The sequence below is a fragment of the Python bivittatus genome, unplaced genomic scaffold (assembly GCF_059951505.1).
Source record: "Python bivittatus isolate LINGU-HERP-01145 unplaced genomic scaffold, Pbiv_v1 ctg000340_np1212, whole genome shotgun sequence".
Classification (NCBI taxonomy): Eukaryota; Metazoa; Chordata; class Lepidosauria; order Squamata; family Pythonidae; genus Python; species Python bivittatus.
The window spans coordinates 22,808,481-22,815,786 of NW_028277056.1; the positions used below are offsets into that span (position 1 = coordinate 22,808,481).

The following is a 7,306-nucleotide window of genomic DNA, read 5'->3' on the forward strand; positions in this document are numbered from 1 at the left end:
CTTCTCTGTTTTAAGTTTTTACTTACCAAGATGGCATACAAGTGATTTCCATAATAAAGGAAGAAAAAAGCTCTCAAGGAAACAAAGGCTTAATGAAAACTAGGATAAGTAGAATAGGATAGCAAATTACAATAGGCTGCATTTATGCAGTTTTATGTACCGAGAACCACTGAGGGTAGCAAATTATGTATTGAAAAAGTCACTTCCTAAAATGCTAAGAAGCTAATTACAAAGACAATGAAAACTATATTTTTAGTTTATCTTGTCACAGTTCATTCTGTCCAAACAGAAGGGGGAACATTTTATACTGAAATATTGAAAGTGTGGTTGTATGTCATAACAGCTGCACCAGGCCAGCTTTAGGCTAAGGCTGAATAGGCACTGGCCTGGGGCGTCAAAGCTTAGGAAGCACCATTTCTGGCCCTCTTTCCAAATCATTCTAAAAATGCAAATGCAGCCACATGCTCATGTGTGCATACCTACCAAAGTATCACCCAATTTTTCTATTTTATATTTTCCTTCTCTGATATCTTGTACCTGGGAGCAGACCCGGACTAACACCAAGTAGCTGAAGGTCTAATTATTCCTCTGTAGAGTGCATACAGTGCTCAACAGTATGAGGAGCCCACATTTAGGTATGATCAATACAACTTGGTAGGTCACAGCTGCAGCAATTTTGCATCATAGCCTATGCTCAAAATGAACTTTGGAAATCGATGAAATTGCAGTAAAAGCTGTAATGTACTACTGTACATTAACTCCATAAGCAACAAAAAGCAGCATGAATTAGTCCTAACAATACACAAAATACAGGTAGTCCCCAATTTAAGAACAAGTTCCATTCCCAAAGCCTGTCCTTAAGTCGAATTTGTATGTAAGCCCAAACAGTATTATTGTATAATAGTGTTATTGTATAATAGTGTTTAAGTAGTATTGTGTAATGAACTCAAACCACTATGTATTTAACTTGAATCATTGTGTATTTAACTTGAATTTTGCTACAGTAGTCTCAGTTCTTAACTATGGGTTGTCCATAAACTGGGCGTTCTTAACCCAGGAACTACCTGTACTTCAAAAGGCAAGCTTAAACAAAGCTGAACGCTTGTTATCAGATAATTACACCATAATTACAAAATTATAATTGCAGAAGTAATAAAAGCACAAAAGTCTGCATTCATTTGAACCAGTTCACACACATGTTACTTTCACTCTTGCTTATTTAACTGCACCCATCTTTTTCCTTCCTTCAGTTTCAGAATCAAATAAAGCCAATCCAGAAATTACAAAATTTTTAATGTCAGTTCATTTCATTGGCAGGGTTCAGACATAGTAGTATACATGTCCTGTTGTTACCTATGTGGGTTGCACATTTCTGTCTTCTCAGCACACAGAAGGAAAAAAAGATTTTAAAATCCTAACAATAGATTGCAGGCTGTTATTGTGTACAACTCAGACAAATGGTGGCTTCTAAGGAGCCAAAATAGCAAACCAAACTACTTTGAACTAGCATTGTGTGCAATGTTTGGATTTGCGCGCACACACACACACACAAAAACAGAAATGGTCTAAGGCTAACCAGAAAAGCTTGCAATCAGTTTGTTGTTGAATAACCCATCTGATTTGAGTTTACATGGCTTACAGACTGCTCTGGTCACAAACTGACTCTTCAGTGGCATACAGTTCCTTCACTGTATCTCAGGCTACTTCTAATTCCTTGGGTCTTCTATGCCCAGAGGAGAGGATTACTTAGAAATTAATACTCTCTGCCAATCTCTACAGACTCAGGATGCTAAAGTAGCTTCAAACTTGGACTCCTTTGGCATACCCTCTCTTGTCCCATTTTTTCCTTCCACCATGCACTCCACCCAAGGGGAACAGGAAATGAGTGAAGCAAAGCTTTTCCTTTCCTATAATTGCAATGGCTCCAACCTTCAGGGAGTTTTAATCCCCCCTTCCCATTACAAAAAAAGTGAGTTATTAGCCAGTCAGCCATGACAAAGACTGCACCCTTGGAAACGTGGACTGTCTATAGCCACCAGAGCCATTTGGGGCCTAAGTACTCACTCACGGTTCATGACAGATCAGTCCCACATGTGTGCAAACATGTTTTCATGTTTCATGTCCAAATGCAGTTTATGTAGCCAGAATCAGGCTGACCAGGACAATGATCTCCATTGAAATTCTTGGTCGCAGATACCTAACATCATTCCTCGGTATCTTGTGTCCAGTGATAGCAGCTTCCTGATTTTTTTAAAGCTGTGTTAAGCTTACTTTAGGGCCTAGAGGACAGTTTCCATCTATTGCATGCCACAAAACAGCATGTAAACACTATGTTAAAACTCAGCAGCATGAAAAGATTCATGGAAGATTGTTTTTGTACAAACAAAAATTTATTCCAAAATACCCACAGCGGAGGACCGGTTGATAAAGGTGATAGAATTTGCAGAAATGGCAAAATTAACTTGCTTGATCAGGGAGAAGACAAGTACATTTATTTGTGACTGGAAACCCTTTATGAACTTTTTACTGAAAACAGAAAAAAATGAACTAGTGACTTATGGATTTGATAATTAGAAAGGATAAAATATGGGAAGAAGGGAATTAGGATCTAACCTTACAGAGGGAAGAGAGATGATACATTTATTTATAACTGCTGTAAAGATCAGAAGCCGATTCTTTATATCTTTTCTTTTCTTTTCTTTTTTTCTTTTCTTCTCTTTTCATTTCTTCTCTTTACTTTTTCTGGTTATTCATTTGTTCTGTACTTTTCTTTATTCTTTTTCTTTAAATCTGTATGTTTTTATTACTGTATAAAATCCTTTAATTAAAAATTATAAAAAACAACTCAGCAGTATGGTCAGTAGTCCCCAGGGAACAGAAAAGCTGGGGGCATAGGCTGTTCACCCTTATTTTAAGAAAGAGACAGTGTAGTATCTTTTCATGATAGTAACCACAGGTGTTTATGGTGACAACAGCTACTTAAAAAGCAAAGGGGGGGAACAATCTCTTGATACTATACTAATATAACTTCCTGCTCTAAAGCAGTTTCCCACACAAACTTAAGAAACAGGTAAGATTTACTCATTTCTTTCACAGTCAAAATTTTCACTGCAGGAGACAGGAGACAAGTCACTGAAACCGGCTTGGAACTTTATGTGTAATTTGCCTAGAATATATTCTGTTTCTGCGGACTTGAGTTTCAGAGCAATTGTTTGTGTCCTGTTCATAGACCTCAAGAGGGAAAGGAAGGAGGCAGTAAAAAAACCCATCCATTAAAACAACAAAAAAATCATTAACAGTAAACTGAGCAACCTCCCGATGCTCTTTCCATAGACAAGTAAAGCCATACAAGTTCCTTCAGCGTAATAAGCGCAGCGCATCTTATTTAATCCGTAGGCTAATTGCATCTGGCAGATACCCCGAGACGAAGCCAACTCGAGGCAAATCAAGTGTGAAACTGTCCGGTTGCTGTGCTTTAAGTGGTGAGTCACTATAAAGAGCCGCCGCCGCCGCCGCCCCCCCGGCATGATCCGAAAAAAGGACCTTTTAAGGAAGGACTTCTGTCATCCCTTAAGCCCAATTAGCTCAGCGCCTAGGATCTGAGGTTGGAAGGGGTCGCCTTGAAAGCGCCCTAGGAAGGTCGGGAGAGAGAAACGGAAAGCCGAGCCAGCCCGCTCGCCAGCCCGCGTGCTCGATCTACCTAGGCAGGGCGCATGCTTCCGCCCTCCTCCACATCGCCTATCGCTATAAACATTGCATCATGCACCACGCCGTTGCAAAATGGATTCCAGCCTGGCATGCGGCTGGACGCCGAAGCACACGTCGATCGGTGCAACCGTTCGGGGAAAGCGTTCGGAGCCATTGCTGAATAATGTGTGTCTACGACCCCCCTCACGGAGAAAGGCGGGGCGGCCCCTGTGTCGCCGCGGCTTTCTCCCTAGCCCGGTCTGTCTTCTCCCCCCACCCGCGGTCTCTCATTCAGGGCATCTGAGCAAGGCTGAAAACCATCCAGCTCGGGAGATGGTAGAGGAGAAAGGAAGGGCAGAACAAGGGGACACTGCCAGGGCGCAGTCGGCTACTCACCTAGCTGGTATCCGGGGATAGTTCTGCTACGGCGGTGGCAGCCGGCGTAGAAAAGAACGGAGGAGAAGAAAAGGGGCGCTGAAGATGATCAGGAGGTGGGAAGCGAAGCGGGACCTGCCGCGCGCTTAAAGCTCAGTGCAGCGCCGAAAGCTCACAGCAGGCGCCCCTCCGTTGCGCTCTTACAACCGCTCCCGCGGGTACTTGTAGTGACTCCTCCCACTCCGTACGGTAGTGAATGAAGGGGAGGGAAATTACAATAACAAAAAAGAAGCCTAGGGGTTGGAGAGGGCGGAGAAAAGAGATACAGGGGGAATGGCTGCCTGGAACAGCCACTCAGTTCCGTTCTCCCTTTTTCTCCACCTCCGGTTGTGCATCGCGGGGAAGACAAAGCGTCGAGCGGTCGAGCGACGTTGAAAACCAGGAAGAGGCGCGTGCCGGGGAGCCCCAGTGACCGACTCGTGGCCCTGAGCGCGCCTACGCGGCTACAAGTCCCGGGTGGGCACCAACACGCGCGCGGCTTCTCTGCCGCCAGCATTCGCGCCTAAAGGTGTGGCTGTGGGCGAGGTTGGGAAACCGCCCAGCGGCGCCTGGGCCTCCTTCCTCCGGTACCTCACGCGCGCTACCTCCCCCTTGCAGGCGCGGCGGAAGCCACTTAAAAGCCTATTGCCTTTTCTTATTGTCGAGCATCGTCGATTTGGAGAGCGCCCGGTGAGATCAGCGAGTACGTGGTGAGAAAGAACAGGCGGAGGGATGAAAATAGTATAGCTTTCCCAGCGCGGAGTTCTCCAGTTGTTTTGGACTTCAACTCCCATGATCCCCGCCGAGGGAAAGGCAGGATCTTGATGACGCCGGCATCTCCACTCTGTCCCCCAAATCTTGAATTGCTTAACCATTCGTTTAGGCAAGGGGAAGTTCTTTAGAATATATTCTGATATACTGTATTTAATGTTCCAAAACTGGGGAGGGGACATCTAATTTATTTTTTAATCTTCTTTTATATTGGTCTTCTGTAACTATGAACGGGGAACTCACCAACTGCGTCTCACTGAACTAGGGTTTATTGAATAACTCAGTTACCTGGGATCACGGAAACTAACCGCACTGATTGCGTAGAACCCGCCGCCACCTTCTACCCGGGGCGTTTTTACGAACCCGGGCAATAAGTAAGCCTTCAGGGCAGTGTGACAAGTACGCAGATCGTAATAAAATGAAACCCTGAAAAAACGGCGAATTAATAAAGGGCAACAAATGAATGCAATAATCTATAATAATCACGTTTCAGAAAAAAGCCCCATTAAGTTTAATGAGACATATTTCCAGGTGCATATATAAAGCAGGAACAAGGAATCTTTTTCATATAAAAGCTGAATTCCAGTGGAAGGTGGAAAGCATTTCTACCGATGTTTGGTTCTGACATAACAAAGATTCATGTGGCATTTGAAAGAGAAAGAACGTTTCAGGTGCCTTCTGTTATCGTGTTTTTCCCTGCCAGACAGAAACAAAGCTACAGTCCAACGAGCTATTTCAAACTAGAGCTCTGGTGCATTCTGAGTATAAATGGTTAAATTATATGGATGATGTACTCACATTTCATTTACAGACCCTGGAAATTAGAATAAGTTTCTTTGCTTCATTTAAGAACTAATTTTAAAAAAAAAATCAAAACTGTGCCATATTGCTTGAATCCTCCTACAGCCAGGCGGGCAAGGAAATGCATGGTAATCCTCTGGCTGGATTGCATCACTTGGTGAGCAAGGTTTCCTGAATATAGTGAGGGCTTTCACAGCTAAGCATGGTCATTTTCCAGCGATTTATAAGTTACCCAGCTTCAATGGAGTCATTTTTGGAAAGAGGTGGTAGATTTTTTAAAACTTAAATTGAAGTATCAGGACCTTTGGAAAATAAGATTTTTGTGGCAAAAGATTAAGGAGTTGACATTCAGCACAGTATTTCAGCAAAGGCAACTTTCCATTCCACATAGTTTGAGAAAATAAGAACGGCAGTAAGTGGAGTGATAATGCAACGTGGATGAGGCTGTGGCACATCATGGATGGGGCCAAGATTTTCTGGGTTTTGTTGGCTGATTTTTTTTTTTAACAATATCAAACCTAATTCACGGCACATGTCCCATTTTGGGGTGCTTCTTAACTACTAGTAGAAAATTGTGCCACCAATTATTAGCAACTGTGATCAGAGGGGAGCAATTTGAGGCTCTGTAGACCTCAGGTCATCCACCCCTGTTTTATTTATATTTGGAGGATGATATTTTGTTTTTATAAAGATGTTATAAATTTGCTATTCAGCCTAAGCTTGGCTGGAAGAGCTTTGAAAATCAAGAGGGGCCTCACAGAGGTTTAGTCACTTATATACCAATTCGATGATCATAATTCATCCTTTGAAAGAAACCTAGATGCTGAGCTGCTAAGAACACTTTTGGTCATCTTCCTCTGTGGAAGTCTTCAGTCTGTTTTCCCCATCAGAAATGTGGAGAGTAGCAACTAGAGGGAAAGATGGCTTTCTTAGTAATATCCAGATCCCCAGGCCTGGAAAGTTCTTTTCAGAGAATTCTGTGTGGTGCCCATATTACAATATTTTTGGTGTCAGAATAAAACTGCTCTGTTCTCCTGAAATTTTGAAGGACCTGCAATCTTCCTGTGGTCTGTATAATACAATTCCACTGGCTTTATTTATTACATGTTTTATAGTTTTAGGCACTAAAGCTACAAAACACAGTTGATGTGTGTGGGGAGGGTCTGCTGGATTTAATTGTAGATCTGTGTTTTCTTGTTTGTAGAATCATAGGAGAAGTGTTGAGTGTTTCCAGAGGAGAATATTATTTCCAATCACTCTATCTTACCTATGGAGTAGGGATTCTTCTTTTCACAAAAAGAAAAATTGCACATGCCCTGTGACTGGTATTAGAAGCTGTCCACCTGACACTTTAATCAATATAAAGCAACTTATGTTATAAAGAGCAAGAATGAGAGGGCTACAAGGTGGAAAATCCTAGGGATCCCATTGGCTGGCCAGTTTGGGGAAGCTGGGCAGGTCCTTGTCAGTGTACCTGGGATGAGTTCTGTTGTTAGACAAAATGGTCCTTTCAGGAGGGCAGCAGAGCTGAGGAAGTCCACAGTTAAAGGAGATAGAATGTTGAAGTCCTCAGGCTGATTGAGGGTAGAATTTTGGGGTTTCTCTAGGTTGCATTTCCCTTGTAAGGGCTGCC

General features: G+C 42.8%; 1 protein-coding gene across 1 annotated transcript in view; it reads right to left on the minus strand.

Annotated features, from left to right (window-relative positions):
* Positions 1-4,514, minus strand: part of SLC7A1 (solute carrier family 7 member 1) — a 49,903-nt gene extending 45,389 nt beyond the window's left edge. Inside the window, exon 1 of the mRNA XM_007432309.4 lies at positions 4,084-4,514. The gene's annotated coding sequence lies outside the window, so the exon portion shown is untranslated. The remainder of the gene's footprint in view (positions 1-4,083) is intronic.
* Positions 4,515-7,306: the final 2,792 nt, after the last annotated feature.